At 34.0% G+C, this 26,100-nt stretch overlaps 1 protein-coding gene across 11 annotated transcripts in view; it reads right to left on the reverse strand.

Moving 5' to 3' along the window:
- LOC100169308 (protein turtle) overlaps window positions 1–26,100 on the reverse strand; it is a 115,985-nt gene that overhangs the window by 69,274 nt on the left and 20,611 nt on the right. For all 11 annotated transcript variants that reach the window (XR_003838942.1, XM_008191205.3, XM_016809446.2 and 8 more), the window contains exon 2: window positions 5,549–5,589. The gene's annotated coding sequence lies outside the window, so the exon portion shown is untranslated. The remainder of the gene's footprint in view (window positions 1–5,548; window positions 5,590–26,100) is intronic.

Genomic DNA, 26,100 nt, shown 5'->3' on the forward strand with positions numbered 1-26,100 from the left:
TTTGTTTGACTATAAAACCGGAACGATCGCGAACGCCTGTATTTTATGTACATTATAATACAATATTACGTACCTAGACTGTACACATGATTAAGCTTTTAGAGGTATCCAGGCTATAATCATTATTAGAGGTTGGATAATGATGAACTAAAAAAAATGGTACCGAAAATAACAAAAAAAAAACAAAAAAAAAATGGTTTAAAATTACCTTAAACAGATATAAAACAAAAATTGTCAAGAATATCAAAAAATAGCTTTATTATTATAAAATGGCTAATCGGATTTGTATGATACAACATATTATAAATATAATATTCGATGAGCGTATATGTCTGTAAAGCTATTTAAATTTACGTGGCAAAACTAATCACGACAAATTTATACGCGTGATATCGATTAAACCTTGTTATATGCATGTATATAGGTGACCAATTTAGAAAACAAATATAATAATATAACAGGCCATGGATTATGAAATCATAATGACGATATTCATAATATTATTGATCCATATATATTATAAATGTATCGGGTGACATGGTTCGGATATCGTTAGTATTAGTATCGTAATTTGCGGTTAAACGCGTATGGTAAATTTGTGCTTATAATTATTTTTATCGATTATCTTTCGTATAGCTATATTGCTATAATGTGTTTCAATATTACATTGCGCGTTGAAACATCGGTGGATTTTACGCGAGATATTAACGTCATTTCTCTGAGATGGTGTGTGTGTGTGTGTGGGTGTAGGAGGGGGAGGGGGTGCTTGTGAATGTACGTAGTATACTAGTATTATAGCTCCTGTATATATTATATGTATACACATATAGGAAAATGTGTTTCCAATTTAAATAATTCAATATCTCCCCCGGGCCGCGCTCGCTCCTGCAGGATCTCTGGTTAAATTTATTCATTGAACGGTTTGTTTAACATAAACAAAACATTAATATGCCTCGACCGGCCGATGGTCCGCTGTGTGTATTACGATATACACAGTGTGTGTATATGTATTTAAATAATGTATATATATATATCGTATTTCGGAACTAATTAAAAACAAATGTAAACGTGTCCGTCGCTTAGCGCATTTAGCCCTGCAAACATCGTATCAGCCGCAGAAGAACCACCCTACAGTGTAATACAGTGTCTACTGCAGGGGTCGATCGTATGCAATATGTTATTACATACTTATTATATTATGATATCAAATAATATCATATAATATAGGTACGTAGACCGTCGTTGACCGTTGTCTTGTGTACTCTCGGCAACCTGCACACGGGGGGAGTGAGAGATCGAGGCGCGTGGTGCGTGTTTTGTGTCTAATCCTGGTTGAAATTTTCCGGTAGGTCTCGGCGATTTGGGGGGTCGCACTTTCCTTAGTGGAGAGGGAGGTGAAGGCGACGGCCTGGGAAAATATTATTATTGTTGTACAACGAAATGCACACACATACATGTGCGTGCGTACGCTCGCGTCGCGTCTGAGAGATGATTGATCACGCGCTAGCTTGAAAGTCCATCACGTAAAGGCCATTCGAACGGTCCCCCGGGTGTCGTTTCGTGCGGCAGCGCAGAGCGCTCCCTTCAGCTCCTTTGCGTCTCGGGGAGGGTGGATGTCGCCTGATGTGTATACGCGAGCAGACGAAACCCATGTCGTCGTCGTCGTCGTCGGTCGATGTTGACTAAAAAAAAACCCGAGAACGATAGCCGGGAGACGACGGTGGCGTGCGAGAACGAGAAAAGGACGAAACGAAAAATAAATAAAAAGGGGTTAGTGGAAGGGAGAAGAAAGTAGGAGATCATTTACCATTGCGAGGATAAGGGTCGGCGGCGGAGAGCCTTTCGTGAGAAACATACACAAAACATATATATACAATATACATACACACTTCTCGCTCGATACACTGTTCTCGTTTTCCATTGACTGGAAAGCATGTATAGGTACAATGAATCCTCTTTTTGTTTTTCATTATTTTTTTCGTCTTTTTTTCCCCCCTTTACATCCATTATGCTATGCATACGTACGTATAGAGGTACAGTCTCTATACGTTCAACATATCACCACGTTGACACTAAAAGAGTTTCCTTTTTCCTGAAGATTTAAAAAATCATTGCTTTTTATACATTAAAAACGCGTGCATCATTATATTGGACCTCCTGCAAAATGTTTTTCATTTTGGAAACGCGTATAATAGAATATATAATAATGTATTAATATTTCAAGTCAGATATAATAAGCGATACTTACTTAAACTTACTATAATAAATTACATATTAAAATTTATTATTATTAGCAAACGGTATAAATACTATATATAATACACCATATATTTTATGTATGATAAATACATTATACGATATATGTGTGTGTCTTTAAGACCAAATTCATAAATCAAAAATAAAACAATGTATATTTTATTATAATCACTATATAATAGGGAAGTGTAAGGATTCGAATACAATATATTGTAATGCGGTAAACGATTTTGTTTGATAAATTATTATTACATAGTCACAAAAACAGTGAAAGATCTAAGTTTAAAACGTTTTGTAAAGGAAAAACATATAAAAGACTTTGTACAACTATTGATTTAATAAAAATATATCAAAAGAAAATGTAAACGACTTTTTTGACTTATTTAGTTGTATGTATAGGTACGTTATATACTGTGTACGTAATTGTAACACACGTTTATTGTGAAAAGCGAACAACGCACGAAAATGTTCGTGAGACAAGACCATATTATAATTCGCACTGCTGAAACAATGAAACAACATGGTGACTCAACTCAAAAAACATGACTTTCAGTAATCAAAGTTTCTTATATAAATGTAAATCTTACTAATCAAATGGTTTTTAAATTTTATAAACCGCTTGTTTGAGTTGGATCAATAAATGTAACACGACGTTGGTAGGGATATTGTATAACAATAATTATTAATATAATATATATATACACTGAATTATAATTAAAGGCGAATAAATTTAATTGAAAAAAGGCAATTAAAAACATTATAGGTATAATGAATGACGAATATTTTTAAGTTTTGAGTAGTGACGCAAATCGCATGCGGATACGAGTGCTTGACTTGGGGAGGAGGACGCTTAGGGACTGAGTACCCTAATTATTTTTTTCAGATATTTTAGCGTAGGTACCCCTACTTATGTTTTCAAGTGGAATGCGTAGGACGATTTGATGTTTTAACCGACACACTGACTGGTCGTCTCTTTCAAACAATTTAAACATTTCTTTTTCCCTTTACTGGTTTATGGTATTAGTGAATGAAGGCATATAATATTGAAGTTGTAATCTAATTTCAAAGTTGTTTTACCTATCTTGTAAATTTAGTTGAAGAATTGTTATGTTTTGTATACTATGAAATGTTTGTGTGTTTGTGACAACATTTTTGAATAGCTACGGGAGAGGCGTGTGTATATGATCATATGAGGTATGCTATAATTATGAAATGAAAATGTCGTATATTATGTTTTCCAAGTACACATACTTTATTAAGCAACAGAAATGAATTATGAGTCACTGCACTTTTATTTCATTAAACAGCTAGCAGAAAGAGTGAAACATTCTACATAAAAACCATTCAAAAGACTTAAAACGTAATTTTTGAGTTGTGTGGATATTATTTCAACTGCTTACAGCGCAATATATATGATGATAGATGGTATTATCTAGTTACCTATAAAATTTAAAACATTTAGGTAATGTAAAATATTTATACTTTCTGCGAATATTGATGCAATCCTAACAAAAAAAAAAAATTGTGGTTAATATCATTTTCGTAAAATAGTACGCAGTCGATAAATAAAAAAAAGTATATAATATTATACAGCTAGGAAACCCTCCCGTAACGTCAGTTGATAATAATCTCTATGGATGTGTCCACGTAATTCGTTCGGGGAACTACATGTGCGTGTATATATATATATTATACACGTATAGGGGTAGAAGAAAGTCCGGTGTCAAACCGAGTAAGTCTCTCGTGCTGATTTCGGTCACGTCCAATTTTTTTTCTTCGTCAACCCGGTATATACACACACTTTCAATTTTATCCCAAGCGTACACACACATATATATATATATACGCACAGACCCTGGATAGAGTAAACTTACCCGTCAGGAAGTGAGGTGGTGATGTGGGATATGTGGCAACAACGAGTATGGAAACTAAGGACAAGATGGAGGAGAAGAAGAATAAGACGAGCAAAAAGAACCCGTGGAAAATAGATTAAACCGAGAGATGGGCCGATAATTGAACGAGTCCTTCTATTCCGGGCGTGAGAAGAGAAGCTTTATGTTTCTCCCCTTTCTCCACCACCCCGCCACAACGTCGTTTTATTATTGTTTACACACACACACACACACACACACACAAACTACACCACACATATAGAATCACTGCTCCCACACATCGAAACAATAGTCCACTTTCTAATTCCCCCTACCCCAGCACACTACATACCACTACACGCGCAGGTATTTCTCATTTGATTTTGTTTTATTCTGTAATTTTATTACGATAATTAATTCGCTTACAAATTTTATTTCCACACTCGCGCACATGATATAATATCAGCAAATATTACTTTATCATCGTCCAAGGTTTGACACGTCCACGCGAGAAAACAATAATTATTTCTAATTACGGTCCCCCTTCTGAGGATAAGCTTTATAATAAACATGCGTATACCTACTATGTACATAATATTAAACTACATATATTTTACACAAATCTCGACATTTTCTTTACTTCTACACCTACACACCGATTGAAATAATATGATCGGCGCAATGTAATCATTGCCGCGCGCCATGTGCACGGTAAATACACCTCCGCCATGTCGCCATTGAGTTAGTCACTATACTCACTATAATTAAATTATTACGCTCTAAATGTATGTGTATCGATACCTCGCCGTAAATTAATATAAATAGATTTTTCAGACAAAACTTTATAGTAATATTTTTTTTTGGTAAATTAACTTTATTTCCAAACAATATGAACGTTTGATATTCCCAGCTCTTAAATATTGTAATTTTTGTAATACTCGTTTCGCTATGGAACTCACTGCTATACTACGGTATGTATACGGTTGTCATTTCTTTAATAAAACACGCACACATTGATATAATATATATATTATGTGTGCATGTATTTTATACTTATCCATAAAATGCTCGTAAACGGTCTATGGGCCTCTGCTGAAGTGTTTGCATTATAACCATAGGACCTATGCGTATATACATAATACATATATAATATAATATTTACCCGATAAACCATAAACTTGGTGCAAACCCGAGACGATAAAACATTTTCCTAGACGTATGCGCACCTAAGCAGAGAGGGGGTGAAGGGCATTTAATCAAGTCTCGAATACGTTTTTATACGTCCTTTATAGGTTTCTCGTATTGAGTTTCTTCGAAAAGATTTCAATTCCAATGGGTAATATATTATTTGTAGATGTGTAGGTATTTTTCCGACCAAAAAACGTATATAATATATAAATGATATATCATAAAACACTTACCTGTTCTACTGGTGTAACGATCCACGGCCAAGTCAATGCGCCTGTAACATAAAAACAAAATATGAAAATTCGTAATAAATAATGTTTAAATACGACATAAACCATCAGATCAGAAGCCGTCTTCAGATTTGACTGTATAGAATTTATTATTTTATAATGAAATATCCACAAAATATTTATTATGTAGTATGCAGTGAACATTTAAATGGCAATAAATGACGGCGGAACGAAAAATATAACTGCACAATATGGCAACATATACCTATTATAAATATTAGGTATTGTTATAGTTATGCACATACAATAGTATACCTAGCTATAGTAAGTCATACAGTTTATTAATATTATTGGTTTTTACTTATTTATATTATATACTTTAATTCGATCGATGATATAATATAATCGAAAAATAATGTCAATTGGGTTAAAAATCGAAATATTCTAAGAATGCGAAGAAATTTAAATTACAGCAGTCTGTATATACATCGGTACACATAAAACCCTTTGTTGTCAATTTTATGATCGAACAGATTTTAAATAAAATTAGAGTAGTTTTTTTTTTATTATATAAAAAGGTTTCCAGTCTAATGGACATTTTTCTTGGATAAAAGAAAAAATCTACAAAAGGAACGTGAAGCAAAAAAACGATTACTACAGGTGGCTGACAGATTTTTCTATTTACAAGAAATGAAAAGCTAGAAAATGATGTAGTTTATCTGTCAGCTTATTACAATATATATATATGATTATTTGTATAGGTATTTTTATGTTAGATTAACCAAGGCGTATTTTCAAATGCATTTCCGGTCAGGAGAAATTTATATTTTAGAGTTTATTTTTTTCAAAAAGAATATTCTACGAGAGGTAGTTATGTCGGATTTGTAGGATATTTACAAGAGCGGAAGCGATGGCATTTCAAATGAAAGAATTCTTAAATATATATTTTATATAGATTTAAAAGTTTGGCCATAACCTATAACGCTACACCCCGTATATGGCCAACTGACTCGTAACCCACCCCCACACACGCACACACACACACATATATTTATTTAGAGGATATACCGGACGCTGTAGTCCGATGTTTATTAGGCCATTGCGGGTTCATAACGTATATAGGTACGACAGTAGTCTGTATAGTATATTATGAATAAAGAATATAATCAGTAGAAAAATGTCACCAAAATCAATTAACGTTTTATAATCATGCACGAGCAGATCACTCGTCGGGTAAAATATATATTGAATATACGTATATAGGTGCACCTATACAACAATAAAATAATAAACGTATGTATACGGCGTTGGCAAAAACGGCTGGTAAAGGTGCAGGGGACGGGGATGACGCCGACTATTTATTATGCCGCGGAGGAGTATATATATATAGTGTATGTATATATAATACGAGGAGAGCAGATTTTTTGGCGCAGTTGGTTGGATTCGCAGCGGACCTCGCCGTCGTCGAGTGCGGCGGCGGAAAGGGAAATGCGTATATATACAGAAGGGACGACCGTGCTGCAGTCGCCCGCGCCTATGAAATATTATTATGTAGGTTAACGGTTGTTGGCAGAGAACTCGCGGATTGCCGGGTATTTATATATTTTATACATACGGACGGGTGGCGAAATCGTTTACGGGTTTTTCTTCACCGTCTCTCCGTTTTCACCTCTATCCGACCCGACGAAAATAATCACCGCCGCCGCCGCCGCCGCTCGGAATCACACACACACACACACATTAATATATATTATATGCACGCACGGGGAGAGGAAACGCCGCTTTCGGACGTCCGTCCGTCCGAGGACGTGGTATGTGCACAAAACTCCAAACCACACACGCGGCGGCTCACCGGAAGTGGCAGCCGCGGCGAGGAGCTAAGCAAAAGGGTTCCGGTGCGCGTCGTTCCGCCCCCGCGAGTTTTAAATTTTGTTTCCTCTGAGCCGCGTGATCCGAACCGCCACCGCCACCGCCACCGCCGCTACCGTCACCACCATCCGAGTACGCACACGACCTACTACTATTATTATTATTATTATTATGTATATGATGTAGGTATAACGCGGACCGCAGCCGATTATTATTATTATTATAAATTGTACTGTGCTGTATGTACACATTATATTATATGCAAATATAAGTCCAGTCCGGTGCGTTGAACAAATATTGCCGCAGGCCGGATATCGCTGCAGTGCGTAAACGAACAAACAAAATCAAGATATTATTAATATAATAATTATATATTATTTGCACACAGCACACACAGACAGAGTAAGCTCCCTCGATGCAATTAATTATTGTTTTACTCGCGGTTTATCCTTCTATTCCTGTGTTTATATTATCTATATTATACAATATATCGTGGCCCTACTATAAACTTAAAACTAAATGTATATACATGAACTAAGAGGATTCACCATTGAGTAAGATATGCAAATTAATACATTTTTTACTTTGTTTTAATACTTATCAATACTGTACCTAACGCTGTAATAATTAATTAGTATAATATGCCTAGGCAGAGTATTGTTTCCATGACAAACACAAAATGATTTTTTTGTAAACGTTAATAATATAACAGTAACGAATAAGAATTTTTTTTTCGCCGATGTACCAACTAATACAATATAATATAGGTAGGTACAGTGGCGTGCCGAACAGTCATTTTTTGAGGCAATTGCCTCAAGGGAAATTTGGGTGGGTGGGTGGGTGTGTTAGTATAGATGTGCAAATTATACCTAAAAAAACTTAATAATATTTATTATTTTGAATAATAAAAAAAAATAGTGAAAAAACTGTTGGTGGTGGGGAGGGGGATCAAATTGTATAGTTTGCCTCAGGTCTGCTTGTCAGTTCAGCACGCCACTGGGTAGGTAGATATCACATATATGCAGTAATTACTAATTATGAATAAATACGATTTTCGATTAAACAGCGATAAAATCCTATAGCATCAGCATTTAAGTAATGATCGCGCGCAACGCAGTAATACAATTAAGTTAAAAATTCAAAGAACGCCATCAGCTATGTTATATTGTGTGTGTATATATATATATATATATATAGAAACATAGACTTAATCGAGTAAACCGTCTTAGCTGGGATCGAAAGGGTTTAGGGAAGGCTAAGCCGTCCCTTATAAACACAGTGACGTCTATAAGCGTATATATATTATAATAGGTACCTATTGTAGGCACTGTAGCCGGTATTATAGGTATACACAATATTATAATAATATAATATACAATGCATAATATACATTGTATATATATATTATAGTAGGTACATTATAGTTGTATATAATTTATAGTGGTGGCGGCGGTGGTGGCGTGTGCGTCACATAAAATATAATACAACCATTCGTCTTGGCCGCTCCGTTCTGCAGCTAATGGTCTCGCATTATTCGCCGACGACGGCCCAAATCGATATCGCGATAATAATACAAATGATAATAAATATGAATTTCGTAACCGGAAACGAAAATCAGTCACAGCGGCCGGCGACGAAGGGGTTGATGATACACGCACACACACACACAATCCGTCGTTGTATATATGTAATAATATTATATGTATAAAGGTTAAAGTATGCAGATTGCACGGTATAGCTGGGTATATAATATGTATAGGTGCACTTGCGCATTGTGCAATCTTCGACGAAACGTTACAAAATAAAATGTATATAATATTATAATATGATATGAAATAATGACTGCAAAAAAATAGGTATATTATTACTATACGTTAGACGGCGACGTTGGCGGTGGCGGCGGCGGTGCGAACCGTTTTCGTTTGAACTTGCAGGAGAGTACTTTTTTCTTTCTCTTACGCGCCGCGTCCGTCCGAGCTACGGCGCGAACGTTCTCTCAAACTGTATACTGTATAATGTGTTTCACACGATTTTCGACCGAAATTATCTACACGCGGGTTACTAAAATGTATTATAATATTATATTTCGTATATATTATTACGAACACTACGATATTATACAACTTATACGACTGCAGGTTGTACCCGAGCGGTAGTCAGCGGATTCGCGTCGGTTTCTCCATGCTGGTTCTCGCGGCCGTTCCATGCGAAAAAAAAAAACGCTCGATTATTATTATCTGTATATCGCGTGTGTGTGTGTGTGTGTGTGTGTGTGTGTGTGTGTGTGTGTATATGATTATACGTCTAATATGTGTGTAATACATAAGGGATAACTATAGTGAGTTCATGGAGCCATATAGTATTTGTTTAATTATATGAAATTGTTGTTTATTAGAAATTTATTATAACGTAAAAAGAATCGATTTCCTTTCTCGGACAAATTTTTTTAAAAACCTAATCCTATTACTTATTTTTTTGACTTAAAGTTTTTGATTATCTTCATTTGAATGCCGACAAATATATATAACTATCGAAAATATTTTATGAAAAAACATTTATGGACCAATATTACAATATAACATTATTAATTACGAGAATTTAAAATATGGGATTAATTGGACTATAGTAGGTGAGGCAAATTCAAGGTCCACGCATAGGCACCCACATAAAAACTAAATATTTTACTGAGAGAATTATTAATATTGAATGTATGACTTGCGAAAAATTAAAAATAATCCAGTACCTACTAACAGTAGGTAGGTACTATATGATATTATTACAAAATATTATTTTATGCAACCGTGTTCGTATCAACAGCATTGCATCGATATACATGCATATTACGTAGGTTTTAATATTATATTAATGAACCCACTGACGTCGTAATTGAACAAAGTGTCGTTGAAATCACGTCGACTGTCGTTGTCGATGGTATTATTATTAATGGGTATACTAATCATTTAACGCGCCCACTACACCATCAATATATATATATAATATTACATTCGAACTATAGTGTTCAGCATTGTTATTTAATATGATAAGCCCCCTTTGAACGCGTTTCCAAGAAATACCACAGAAACTGACAAATGTATCGTATATTGCACATGATATACCTGTACATATTATATGTTATTGTATTATACAATATTAATTTTTATACAACTTTTCACCCGATCCTGAGAGAAGTTCTTCAAAAGAAAAACGAGATACCTAAAATATTTAATACCTGTATAATATTAGGTTATTGATTATTATTAATCAATTAGTTGTTATCCTTTCCTGAATATTGAATGATTTTAAACTAGGTATGTATTTTAATCTTTACATACAGGCTACCTGCATAATATGATTTTGCAATTTTAATAGATTAATGCACGTTGTATACGCATAATATAATATTATCACTAAATTTTGTATTGACAGTTAATTTGAATCACCTAAAAATGAAATGGCTAGATCAGTCGAAGTCAATATAATATATAAAATAATTGTTCGTACTTTAATCGTCACTAAAGAACTCAAAACAAACGGCGTATTTATTTAAATTATCTCGTCTGAAATTGTAAAAAAATAATTTAATTAAAGACTTCCGAGCTGCTGCATATTTCATTGCGTTTTCCTCTTATAATATAATGTTCGCCAAACATGGATATCCCTTGAACGTTTCAGAAATGAAGAGTATAATTGAAAATGTATGATAACCGTCACAACATATTATTATATAACTGTACATTTTTCGGTTAGAACATGCGCCATTTAAATTATTTCTCGTATTATACTGGTAACCATAAGTGTCATATCTGAAACATTTTCCGTTTCTTCAGTATTACGAATTCTACTCTAAATCCCTTCTTTTCCGCTGGGACGACTTTGCGTAATCAAATTTTTAAACTTTAATACTTCCAGCCGGCTTTTATGTTAAACAATCTCCATTCATCTCTCCCTAATGTCGACTAAGAAATATGGTATACGCTCTCTTCTCCACATCATTCAGCCCCGCCCTATTTCTACGCCGGCAAAAGTTACGAACATTTTATTACTATTATTCACTTTGGTATTCACTCAACGGTTGATTTAATACTCACGGACGTTTTAGGTTATGTAAAAATAATGTTTTCATTACTCTCTAAGATTTTTACTAGATTTCTGAAAATGGATTTTATCACGTTTTAGGGTTTGTTTTCTTCGTATAAATCCTTTTTACATAGATATACGTTTTAATATGATAGATGGGCATAACGTTACAATAGGAATAATATTCAATATATATTAGAATATTTCAAGATCTTTTATATGTCTATACTTTTTTGAAAACCTATACGGTACACGAAAAAAGATAATGTTTAGATCTGTTATCACCTTTTGGGACAGTAAAAATCTTTAACGACATGTTTTCTGGTCAAAAATGCCCAATAGTTTTCAATGGCGTCAGGAAAAACAAACAAAAATTAACGAAAAACTGAAATTTTACGCAAAAACTAGTATTTGAAAAAATCTATTCGTGTTTTTATTGTAATATTCTAATAAAAATAACTATAGATGCATGAAATAGAATGTTAATTATTAGTAATTTCTTTGCACTGTCACATTTTCGAAATATTGCGATTTTTTTTTTAGCTAGTTTTATGCTATTTTTCACAGTTTTTGATGTGTTTGATAATTTTTAAATCGTTCTTGATTGTGACTTATGAGTTATTCAGTAATCACTTATGGAACAATCAACTTTTGATCGTAAATAAAATCTTCAATAATTAATAAACAAAATTATATGGTATTGGTTCTTTTACGAGATAAATTTGGAATATTTATATATTATGCTACATAGTTATATAGTATTTAAGAATTAGGTACAAATGTATAGTTATAGTTTGGTATATGGAATAATTACAAAATTGTATTATATGAATACAAACTTAATGAAAGATCAATGTGCTGGTAGTACTCTTTAATAGTTGCTTATTTTTAAAAATGTAACAGAAATAAAAAATTGATATTTTATTAATCAAGGTACCTTGTAAATAATATTATCCTGTAAAATAATATAAAGAACCTACTACATTATGAAGTCATTAAAAACTACCTCAGCCCTTATCTTTTTAGTTTGTGTATGTATAAATATGGTTAAATTATGTACTAACTCAATGGCAGACAAGTCCTTAAATTATCGAATAAAATGAAAAAAATAGAAATGCATAATATAGATGTTATACCTATAGTTATTATTTAAAGATATATACAACTCTTTATAGTTAGATTATAATAATTACATAAGGTGATTAACAATTTTTCTAAGGACTATTTGTTTATAATAATTATTACATCAGAATAAAACTTTGAAGAACTATCAACATACATGACTTACGGTTCATTAATCATCTTATTTTATACGCCACAAAATAATATATTGTCTGTGAATTAGTAAAAACCTACTGTTGCCTATTATAGGTGTGCAAACAAATATAATATTATATACATATAAATATATAATAATCTAGAGTGGCTTTTGCCAAAAATTTAAAACTTTTGTTTCCTTTTGAATTTGTATTTTTTTGTTGCATACAATAAACAATATACATTTTTTATACTTGAACCTTTGTTTTAACATATTATATAATATATATATATATATATATTATGAACACCAAATATAATGTAAATTAAATGATAAACCAACTGAATTAGTTGTTTAATTGTTTACAAATTTAAAACTGAATACAAAAAAAATTATAATATATTAAACATATTATATTATATTCGTGATAGATATAATATATATATTATTATTATATAACAAGTTGTCACAGCGCCTTATCATATTTTCATATGTCATTGAAAATGTAGTAATTTTTAAAATGTATATTAAGCTTTTGTCATTTGAAATGTTGTATTACCACAGCCATAGACATTTTATAGATTAGAGTCAATTTGAGCTTAATATTTTTTTATATAAATTGATTGATTTTTTTTATTCCGGGTTTAGTGATAATTTAATAAAAAAAACAGAGATTTCGGATATAGGATGCATTGTACTGATTTTAGAACTTGTAGCATTGGTTATAAATATAGGATAACTGTTTCGTCATCTTTAAAGTATACTAACAACGAGGGCATTATATTATGTTACAATGTAAGAATTTATCTGCTTCAGTTAGATATAATCGAATTAATATTTTATGGTTTAGCTATGGTTATTTCAATTTCGTTTTATGTAGTAGTATGAAGATATCACATTAATAATAATATTATAATGATTGACTTCTTATTTTTCAATATAGAAACGAAAAAAAAACTATTAAATTGAATAATTTTTTCAATTTTATAGTAAATATGGGTATTCTGATGGACGTCTTGAAAAAATGCGAATATTTTTATGTTTATAATTTATTCATTTTATTCGCAGGCTAATTGTTTCGTATATTATCCAAACGAGTATTTGCATTCTAATAACACTAATGCTAAAATAATTATCAAGTTCTGCGAATAGTTTTTTAATAACATTCCATCATCATTGTTGGGTACCTACTATATACTTCCATACATATTATACTGTAATTTATTATCATTAAATAGTTTATTATTAGCTAAACGATTTTATAAGTTCTTAAAAAAAAAAAAACAATTTCGCTCTAAAGTATGTGATATACCCATATATAAGTACACGACCAATAATATAATATTAATATCTAAGATGAATTCTTTAGGAGGAATGCAGCTATATAATGCTTAATTAAACCCCGTATTCTGTACATAATTTTGCAGACAAAATAATTAATTACATTTTAGTCATGTGGTTCAGGACTTCACGGAAAATTTTGTATTGACTACTTAAATAAGGCGAATACGAAAGACAAATAAGTATTGTATAAGACCATCAGTTTTTGATTTACGGTGTTATATTTACCCAAAATTATCGTAATAAGTAATTTAAGATAGTAAGAAGTTTCTAAGTAGATATTTTTTATTTTAGTTATTCGGTGATTTGGTAATTTTTTTTCGTAAGTTTGGTTATACATTTTTTGGCTGAAAACCAATAATATTCACAATATTTCTAATAATAAACCCTGGATAGTTGACGAGAAGTTCAGAAAAAGTTTATCTGTGGCGTTAATTAAAAAAATATCTGTTAATTTTATACTTTTTTGGTGAGAGGCGTGTAGGTTATTGCAAGTGTTTGCGTTTCAAATTTGCTGTAAAAAAAAAATCTCTTTTTTATCAGCGAATGTCAGAAAATGCCTTGTACATTAGTAGATTTTAGTTTATTAAACGGTGTCTTGCTGTATATGTATGAAAATCAAATGAAAATGATGTCAGCTACCGAACAAAATATGAAATAACCAGTTCGGCTGTAAATATGTTGTGTGGATTATCGAAAGTTACGAAAAATATAACTTGCAACTCACCATCAATAGTTCTATTAGTTCGTTACCAGCCTCGATGCACATCATAATCAACCACGACTGGATAACTGCAGAAGCGTTTAGCAGTGACCGGTCGGGCGATGAGCCACCGACGGTTGCGTATACCTACTTATAATATCATACCACGACTGTAATACTATATGCGCGTACTCGATCCCTCGGGAATCACGAAAACGCATATTGTACGATGACTATATTTCCGCGTGCGTGCGCGTATTCACGACATAATATAATGTAGTTATATTACGACGGTCGCCGTATACGGCTGTACGGACCAAAGTACAATAGTACTTGGATGCTGCGACGAGTCCACCCACTCCGCCCTGCTGTACGCCGACAACCCCGCACCCACCCTAACGCAGGGGTATACATTTTATCACGCACGCATAAACAAGTATATGCATACAGGGTGGGTCGTGAGGTTTTCTCCTTATTTTCCCCGCCCCGTGTCGCCGCGTCCGTATTGTGACATTTCGACGTGAGGCACCGAAGAGCTCTCACTGGGACAAAACTGCAATCCACCCCCGCGCCCGTACCTGCAGCAGCACGCCGAGAGCGAGCGGCTGTACAATGTCTGCCCGCGATGATTTCATTATGTCACAACGATTTGACAGTTTTATACCTATATATATATTTTTTTTTAACACGTTAAGGGTCCGATTGCTACAGCATAACAACACGACATTATAATAATGTGTTAGTTATGAATCCGCACGGAAATAAATAACAATTGTCGAGGCTCGACCACGCTGTAAACGCGCACGCGCGCCTATAATGATAATACAACAATATAAAGGCGGCGGCGAGTGTATAGTCTATTCGGCCGGACGAGGGCGGCGGCGGTGGCCGTTGTTTGCCGGGCGCGACTTATAATCCGAGCGGGGCGCAAACCCGGGCGGCGGTTTTTCGGAGGAGGGCGACAACCCGGCAGCGCGCGGCACCCGTCGGTCGGCTCCCGCGCGCGACGGTCGATAATGTTCCGCTATGCGTGCAATACAACACACACACACAGCCTCGTCTTCTCTCTCTCTCTCTCTCAGTCACTCTCACACAAACCACTCTCCCTCGCTCGCTCATTCACTCTGTTTTTACTCTCTTCGTCGCGGGCTAGGTTATCTTTTACTCGTTTCGCCCCGAAATCCGCACCCTCGCCCCGCCGCCGAACCGATAAAAATACAACCACCCGATCGTCGCGACGCGCCCCGCGCCAGCGAAATGCTCGCGCGCGCAATATAATATGATATTATGTTGCGTTTTAATGTCGCATCATGCCAACGACGGTGTTTTCCGATTATATTATGTTTTTATCGCAGGTATATCATGTACTACTACGGCCGAGACGGACGGGCGTTTTCCGTTTAATCTCGCGCCGCGGAAAAAGCACCGAAACAGACACCGCTCGCGGTTCCGTCTTGTTTGCGATTCGCCGCCCCGTCGGTCTTTGCGCGCGCGGCACCGTCACCACAGCCGCCGCTCGAATTTCGTGCATGTCGATATCCCGGGTGGCGCAGCGGCAGACTTATTTGTTTTAACCACGACTGTCGCCGAGTTTCGACCGGTCCGAACGTCACCTCCCTGAAACCTCCCCCCCCACGTGCTCTTCGGTTTTTATTCACGCGGCTCCGCTGCGGATTATAACGTCGAATAAGTATATATCACCTACCCCCCCACGGTCTACCTACCAACCACAGGCCCCCGACACGTATGATTGCAGCGTTGGTATTGTTTTTATTACTAACACGGGAAACACCCTCCGATTAATAGTGTCACGGTGGATACATACCAGATATTATTGTGTAGTATTGTGGAGATTAGATGGGGTATTGGGGTAGCTCTACGATATAGTATTGTAGTGACATTTTGGTAAAACTGATTGGGTAAACGTGGACATAAAGTTTCATATATATACTCGTATAGATAATATTATAATATCATAGTATTTACTACACTACCATAGTATAATATGTTTCCACCAATCGAGCGAATCGCATAATACAATACAATGTTGTTGAAGATTACGTAACAATTACTATATGGGTCAAAAGTATTCTTCGTTTATCTCTCTCTATATATATATATACACATAATATAATATACATAATGTATTGTCTATGAATTATGATAACCTCAATGATGTTTGATCTAACTTTATAATGGGTGTGGAAAAATTTCCCTAAATATAATACATCATATTCTAAACCCATATATTACCTAGTAACTACAAATCTCGATATTATCGCAAACAATAGAAACAGATTCACATTTTTTAATCAAATAATAATGGAATAAATTGAATTATGAATCATGTTATAACTATGTAAAACGTTCAAATAATAGTTATACCCGATACATAATACTATAATACGACACGTAATTTTTTATTATATTATTAGAATAATTAATATTATAATAATCTGATGATTCTATTTATGATATAGGTTATTTTAAAATAGATGTTCTTATATATATTATAAATATTATAAACATTGAAAACATCTAACGTATTATATGACGAAGTGCAATTAAATACGTTTACGTCGACGTCGATGTATGCTGAATATATTATAAAAAGTATAAGTTTTGCGTGAATATAGATAGTAACAATAAATGAGAAACTGCCGTGGAAATTTTTTCTAAGCTACGCGATATAGTTTATTATATGTAACTGAACATGTCCTGAATGACTAACTGATCAAAGTAGAGCCTAAACTATGGTAGCTAGAAACGCGCAAATTTGACAGTACCTTCGTATAAGGATGCGCTAAAAAATGATTTTCACCCAAGGATTTTGAAATTCACGATGGAAATCGAAATTTTTTTGTGTTTGTATAAATGGATGCCATTTGTTACCGATTTTGACAAAAATTTCAAATTGTTCTTAGAGATACCAGGAAAGTTTAGCAATTAGTTTGAACCGGCACCTTTAGAAATAATATAAATTAAGTACTAAATTCAATAAACCACAGACGAATTGCCCATTTCAGTTGAATTAATTCACAAACAGATATACATACACCAACTCTGATTTGTCTATGAACCGAGGTACAAACACTAGCAAACATCGAAATACACCCATATAATAGCATCATATTTTATATTTTGTAATTTTTTCGCGGGCGAACTCGGATTATACATGTACATCTATAATAATTTATAATATAAAAAATAGGTAATATAGTTTACGGACAATTTGTTTTTTCTATTTAATTTCAGCTGACGTTTTCGAGATAAACTATCATTTAGGACTTAACTTACTATATTATTTCTATTCGCACGCGGGGGCTGCGCAGGAGGGTGTTATATTATAATAATATGGCGCGTTGTCGCAAACACAATAATAGTAATATTATAACCCCCGATAGTTTTGACCTAGATAAGCACGCCGCACCCCCCTCGCCGCCGCTCGGCCCTCCCAAGCACCGTCTATGCACCTCCTCCGCTGCCCCTAGGGTGCCATTTAATTGTATGTACACCTCTGGTCGAAGCCGCGTGCGTGTTTACCATGTTTCGGCGGCGGCGATGCCCCCACAAAGTGTACGCATGCACACACACAATATACACAACCACAAACCCCTTTACGCGATTACACGTAGGTACTATACACGCGAGTGTGTATATCGCTCACTTACAACGAATGTATATATATATATATACACTGTACACATAATGCGTATATATATATAAGTACGAACGCTTGTCCGACTAATTGATCGGGTTTGACCAGGTGACGCGGCGGCTAATAGAATCTACGCCCATATACCACTGGTAACATATACATAAATATGTGTGCTCGTGTGTATCGCAGCACCACGTGTAACTTTTGCGTAATGTCCGCCCCCTTACGACCTGCAGCAACCCTTCGTCGTGCTGTTGCGTACATCACGAGTACTATGCCCGCGCGACTACGCCACCCCTCGCCGATTTATTAGACGGGTTATGGGTACCTAATATAATAATATATATATTATATAGCTATTGGACTCGCGTGCGTTTAAGATAAACGCCGGAAAACAAATCGAACACCGCGAGTTTATACTGCGATCGTCCATTTTGTTGACATCGCCGAAGCTCGTTTTTTTCGGAAAATCTGCTCCCCTCGCGACACTCCATATTATTGTTATTACATTTTTACGCATAGGTACATTGTTATCGTGCGTAATATTATATCATGCGGACCGCGGTCGAGTCGAAATCGTAACATAACGTGTTCCAGGCGTGGCAGTTATCTTGAAGGAATGGCCGCGGATATACAGATGAGAATCGTATTCAAACGTCTATTTATTTGTTCACGCCGTTTCGGATTCAAACTAATTTCCTTCCAAAATAGACGTACAATTTTATACATTGCCTATCGTTATTCATTTTATTACTGTGGGTACTGTAGCTTTTAAACACGTGTGTTGGCAGAATTTTCAAGTGGGCACCCCAGTAGGTATGTGTCATGCCCGGGTGGATGATGGCGGCCTCTCTGCCCGCAACTGCCTGAGGGGAGGAGTGCCATCCGTGGCCGAGGTCCGAACCGGCGCCGGCGCGGCGTCGCGACCGACGCCTTGGTCCGCTCGGCCACTCCGTCCTCTTATAATATATTATAATATTAATTAAAATACACGTAAATGCATTAAATTGGTGTTTACGTATAATATTATAATATAATATGGTAATTAATAATATCGGTAGACAATATATTCACCTATAAGTATATAATATATTATAATAATATATTGGTGTATCATATTTATAATATATGCGTTTATGAATGCCGGCCGAGTTTACACGTAGGTATCTCATAATATAATTTCAGTATACACGTAAAACCGATATATTATTATAAATATTTTTTTCGGGATATTTCGAATCGAGGCTTGGGGCGGCCTCCCTTTTCTTATAACGCAGTCTTGATTTATAGTCGACACTTTAAAAACAAAGTTTACCCGCGCGTGATATTATATATGGGTACAATAATTATGTAAATTTCTCGCTTAACGACTATCTGTTTTAATACCTACGTGTATATATTTACAAATTATACACAATACATAATATACTATTATTAAAGAACAGATAATATTGAAACATTTTCGTATTGAGATATTCTTTTTAAAGGAGGTTTTTTACTCTAGTCGAATTAATTAAAAACCAATATAATATGATACTATAATATTATGTATGCCATTGACGTTGATGACAATATTTTGAGATTTATGGATTTGTTTAGTTGATTGTGTTTCCTTTTCTTCCCTTCTATTACAATATATAATACAATATATTATGCACACTGTATAGCGTATAATAATATAGTCTTTCTCTGCCGCGTTCAATCTCATCGCATACACAAGCCGTGAACGAAACAACACTACTACCACTATAATATGTTAAGTTTTCTGTATGTTCTTTGTTTGGATTTCTTTTTGATATCAACGTGACGTTACATCCCTCTTTGTCATCTAAGAGCTTTGGTTGTGTTACCCTTCGTTTAATGTTTCATTAACACTTTCTCTTTGATATTATCCCTTGTATTTTTGCTCTTGATCGTGATAATCAGCTAGCTTCATTATTCATATTTTACATTGTATAGTGTACATAATATACGCGCACTGATAATAATTACGTAAATAACTGTCAAAAAGCAACATAGATTTTTAATGAAAAGATATCTAACCGCAATGCTATTTGACCTACTTATTTCAGCATTTAATAGTTGTAAGTAACATAATAATTTTAATTTACACTCACTATTACTTGTTTGATTTTTCATTTCTTATGTAGCTCAATATTTTTAGAAATTTTGTAATACCTGTTATTTTATAGTTTTAATTTCTTTACATTTTCTTCCAAAGATGTTGAACATTTTGAATTCCTCAATGTCCTCAATAGTATTATTGTTTATTAAAAATTATTACCAACAACAAAACTATTTAAATTATTAAAAATAAGAAATTATGAGTAATTCACATTTACTTCTATTAAATATTATTCTCGAATACCATCTCAGCAGAATATTATAAGTGCGTTAAATGTAATTATAGGAACACGAAACATAAAATAACTTATTTTCTATATACAGCTGATAAAATAATCCATCTTTAAAAACAGTATTCCAAATTGTACATTATTCAAAATTCAAAGTGTTTGGAATATTTTAATGTTGCATTTGAAGCTTAAATATTTAAAAGATGTTTGGCTCATGTCACACGGTAAGCTAAAGAACGCTGGTTATATAACATAGAATCAAGTACAATTTAGAAAAAAATAACCGTAAGAAAAAAGTGTATAATATCCTATTAGAAAACCGTTTAGGCGTATTGTATCTTTGTTATAATAGGTATACCTATATCACTTTCAAATTAATTCGTTTATGATTAATGCTTTTTTCAAAAGAAATAATTTAGAAAAGTTATACTATTTTATATTATAGAACTCACATCATTATCAAATTACATTATTTATTTTTCAAACATTTTTACAATAATAGCTTAGAAACTTTATTTTAGAAAGGCTTATATACAGCACGTCAGTATACCTACGCTCATGATATTATTATATATTTATATGTTGTAATTTGTAGTAATATGTCTACGGCGTATATATGTGCTGCGGTGTCTCATCTCGTCCGTGCGCCATTTTCGTTTGATAATACGAAGATTGGATTTTCATTTTAGTCGTTTCAATAAGTCTCGAAATAGTTCAGTCCGTCGTGCGTCATGTCGTACGCCCGCAGATATAACATACATAATATCATAAAAACGTTTTACCGTCAACCGATCGATACACATAATATAATGGTATAGTCGACCGAAACGCTCCAATGCATACAATCATTCTGATTTCTGACCCGGTAAAATATAATATATAATTTGAAAATTGACTCATATAGACATAATATTATAGTTATGTATAAAATAATATGTATACACGGAAACGTGACGATATTGGACAACTTGCCGGATATTCGTCAAACTACTCGTCGAGTTATAACTTATGTGAGTTTCCCGACTGACCCCCGCCGCCGTGTAATATCGTTTAGCCGCAAGAGCTTCCGCCGTCTCATTATACCCCGTCCATTAGTCCCCATCCTCATATTTCCATTTTTTCTCGTCGTCGTCGACGATTAAATTCTTCGACAGACTTTATTGTAATATGCAAATAAAAGATCATTTATACGACCGTTTTTTTTCGCGGGCACCTTTGGCGAAGTCCACATTCTTCCTGTTCGACAGGTTAGGAAAATATGCATTTTTGTTTGAGCGTTTTGGATTCCATTATATGCTCGGGTGCAAGTTTTGAAAAATATAATCACTGAGCTTATATTCGCGGAGCTACCTACTCTAAATATATTTCCAGCATATGAGAATTAATTACAATATTATATTTATCACGTGGGTCGGAAAATAATTATAAATTGTATTTTGCTCTACTGCCCGCCATATATAAAATTTCAAAAAAAGATAACCACCGCGGTGATTTTCTCGTAATTTTTTTCGCTTGTTTATAACTTTTACGCAAACACTCACACGTTATATATATATATTTAAAATAACTCCCTAGATATATTTAAACGTTAAAATACGTGTAACATTACAGAATATTAGTTGTATACGCTTAACACAGCTTTATAGTAAACATCATAATTTAGGCATGATCGTTAACATAATATTTGTCTGTGAAGTATAATATTATGTGTGTGTGTGTGTGTGTGTGTGTGTTACGCAACATTTGGATACGAAATGCGTTAATATAATTAAACGCAAAGTTTCGTGTTAAATCTATCAAATATGACGAATCCTGATGGCCACGCGCCATACTGCACTGCAATATGTAAGTAATTTAATATTCGATTTACGCCCGTTCATGGCCTAGACATACATAATATTTACGGAAAATTGCGGTACCAATACATTATACACGTGTACAATATATATATACTATAACATTATATATTTCTAAATACTCTGAACTCGACCGTAGGTACACGTATTTTTGTCCATCATTACACGATTTTCTTCGGACCAAAAAAAAAAAAAAACGTGCTTGGCCTGTACCTACGTACTATACGTATATAATATAGTGCCTATGTGTCCTGTCTAGTGTAGCCTAGGAGTACCTATATATACAAATATTGTGTATATATATACAGCGTATCTCGTAGTAATATTTTCGTGAGGTCAGTGGCTCCGAGAAAGGTATTTTTCTCTATTACAAAAAACAAAATTACATTGCTTTTTAACTCTTCGACGAATGGAAATAAAGATCATTATCCCAGCGTACCTGCAGCACACACACACACACACATTTACCTACGAGATATATACGCCCCGGTGAGGAATGAATAATTGTTTTCGTTTCGTTGTTACAGAAAACCGCTATACCGCGGTTGATAATACCTAATTATTGTTATTTGCCGTACGCACGCGTTGCATATTATAATATTATATACCGTCTTTTATAATATTCCCATACCGCGGTACGGTATTTGGGTAAACGGATAATGATATCATATGACCAAAACACTAAACACCGACAAAACGGGAAAATTAGACAATATTTTCCATAAACCTATATGTATATCTGGTATGTATTATATCAATGTACCACAGAAGAATCGACCCGAGGCCCGACAATTGCTGTGTATGTGTGTGTGTGTGTGTATGTGTGATTTGAAGTTTCTCAACCATAATAATATATATAATATATATATATATATAAATGTAGGTTTTGTGTAAGACGATTCGTCTTTGTCATACGCACAAAACCGATTCGGTGTCGAAGTCGGAGCGCACGCACCGCGGGTCAGGTGCTTATACCGTAAGTGTGTCAAGTAACAATTAGAAGACGAACGCATATAATTTAATGGGTAATGTTTTTTTTATCACAACGATTGAATTCAGCCAAAAAAAAAAAAATGAACAATTGCTGTTACATTATATTATGCATCATATGGGAGATATATTATATGTACGTGATATATATATACGTATTATATGACCTTTTTGAAGTTTTTTCAGTATTATGAAAATTATACACACAAAAAAATAATGTCGTCTGAATAGAAAGAACACTATTATTATTTTTTCGACGCGTTAAATATAACAATAAGTCATTTTTTCTAACTCCGTATTATATTATATGTTTTATAATGTTATCATCTTCGTTGTGACACATTTGCTTAAAATATATATTAAATTATATTTTATGGATCGTAACACATTTTTAGGTGGTTTATTGATAAAAATATATTATTGTTATTATTATAAGTTTGTAAAACATACACAACGACGCAACATAATATATATTTATGTACATTAATCACCGAGTGCAGCCCCCCCCCCCCCCCCGATCGCGTAGTACTAGACCGTGGACACTGGTCGGGGGTCTAAGCCATGTGTATTTTGTATCTATATAATTTATATTTAGGTAGTCGGTGCCTCGAAGTTGTTTTTACGAAATTTATGGTCCGCACAACTATAAAGAGGTTTGGATGCCGCTAGTGAGGGGATGACATATATGCCTCACATTGTAATGGCATACAATGATCATATTATATTATATGGATGATGATCAACATCGGTTGTACACCAATACAAATAGCGTATGATGGGTACTTATTATATTGACATTTAATATTATATTCAAATGTTATAGGTAGGTAGGTCGTATGAATTGCGAGTGTCACGAAAAAATAAACACTTGTCAATTCCGCGCCCACTAATCTTAACTGCTCTCTATCGTCGGCTTCGTATCATATATAATACTCGAATGTATTATTTGTACAATCGTAGGTTATAATATATGTATTATGAGATAACGCGAGACGTATAATATGATATTACACGTGTACGTTAGGTAAGTTATGCAATACCTGCGTCGTCGTGTATAATGCAGTCATTTCTGAACTATATATTATATATAGTCGTTCAAAAAGGCGTGTGTGTGTGTGTGTAGTCCTTCAACTTATAAGTCATATTATTACACACACATATATGTATGTATGTATAAATATAGACGCGTCTCGTGTAAAAGCTTTTGTGGATCGAATTAACGTTGTTGCCACTTTTGGAAATGTGTTTGCGCGACGACGAATGCAAATATCCGTATATATACACTCGTGTACATTATATATACGTGCGTAGACGAACGTGACTCACTATAATATTTTATATATTTATATATAACACTAGCTGATGTACCGACTTCGCCCGAGTGATAAATATTTACAAATGTCTCTGCATTATTATAAAACCTCACTGTGATAATCCTCATCGAGAGTTTTATTTTCTAGCGCATAAACGATCGGGCTTCTGGGCACTCTAGATTTTTTATTTTTTAAAAATGCGATGTAGTGACACTTATAGAGGGCGGGCGGGTGGGGAGGGGGTATTCAAGAACTCTCCGAATAAAAATTGGAAAAATATTCAATCGTTTCGCCGAAAAACTGGATTATAAAAGCGTATATTATTTTATACACATACGAATATTTAAGGAAAGTGTGAAACGTGCGACATTTCTGAGAACAAACGCTGCTGCGATTATGACGTTAAACACGGGAGGAAACAAACCGAATAATAATATAATAATATTATATCATATCGCATTGATGACTGGTGATTAACCGTAAAAGAAAGTTTCTTTGCTAAGGATAAACTATTTCTCGTATACGTGTATTATACGTACACATAAGGCAAGATTCGATGTGATGAAAAACCACACGCATATTTGGCTTAATTTTGGAGACCCGTTTAGATCAAACAATACTATGCGATATTTCCACAGTAATACATAAAATCAAACTCGAGGTACAGCTATGATAATATTTCAATAACCACTATAGTAGATATATTATCTTATTGATTGAACGTATATTATTTTGAAAATATTTAATCAGATATTATGGGTTGGCTATATGATCCTAAAATATATTAACTAAATAATTTAATTCTACAATTAATAGGTATAGTCGTTGTACCTATCTACCCACATAATTTAACAAACGCAATTAATTTTGTTTATTAATAATTGATAATAATCACTTATTCGACTCAGTGCACTATATGGGGTCATTCGGGGCGCAAATCTCCGTGACGTATAAGCGCAATGATCATTTCTAAACACATAACGCTCAACAGAAAACCGACAACGTGCAGTATGGACAGGCTGCACCGCCAAACAGAGGATGCAGTAATACACACTTGCGTCTTGCACATCACATTACACCAAAAATGTGTCGCATGCTATATATAAACAAACCGACACTAATATTTGATATTTATA

This window comes from Acyrthosiphon pisum, chromosome A1 (assembly GCF_005508785.2).
Source record: "Acyrthosiphon pisum isolate AL4f chromosome A1, pea_aphid_22Mar2018_4r6ur, whole genome shotgun sequence".
NCBI classification, from domain to species: Eukaryota; Metazoa; Arthropoda; class Insecta; order Hemiptera; family Aphididae; genus Acyrthosiphon; species Acyrthosiphon pisum.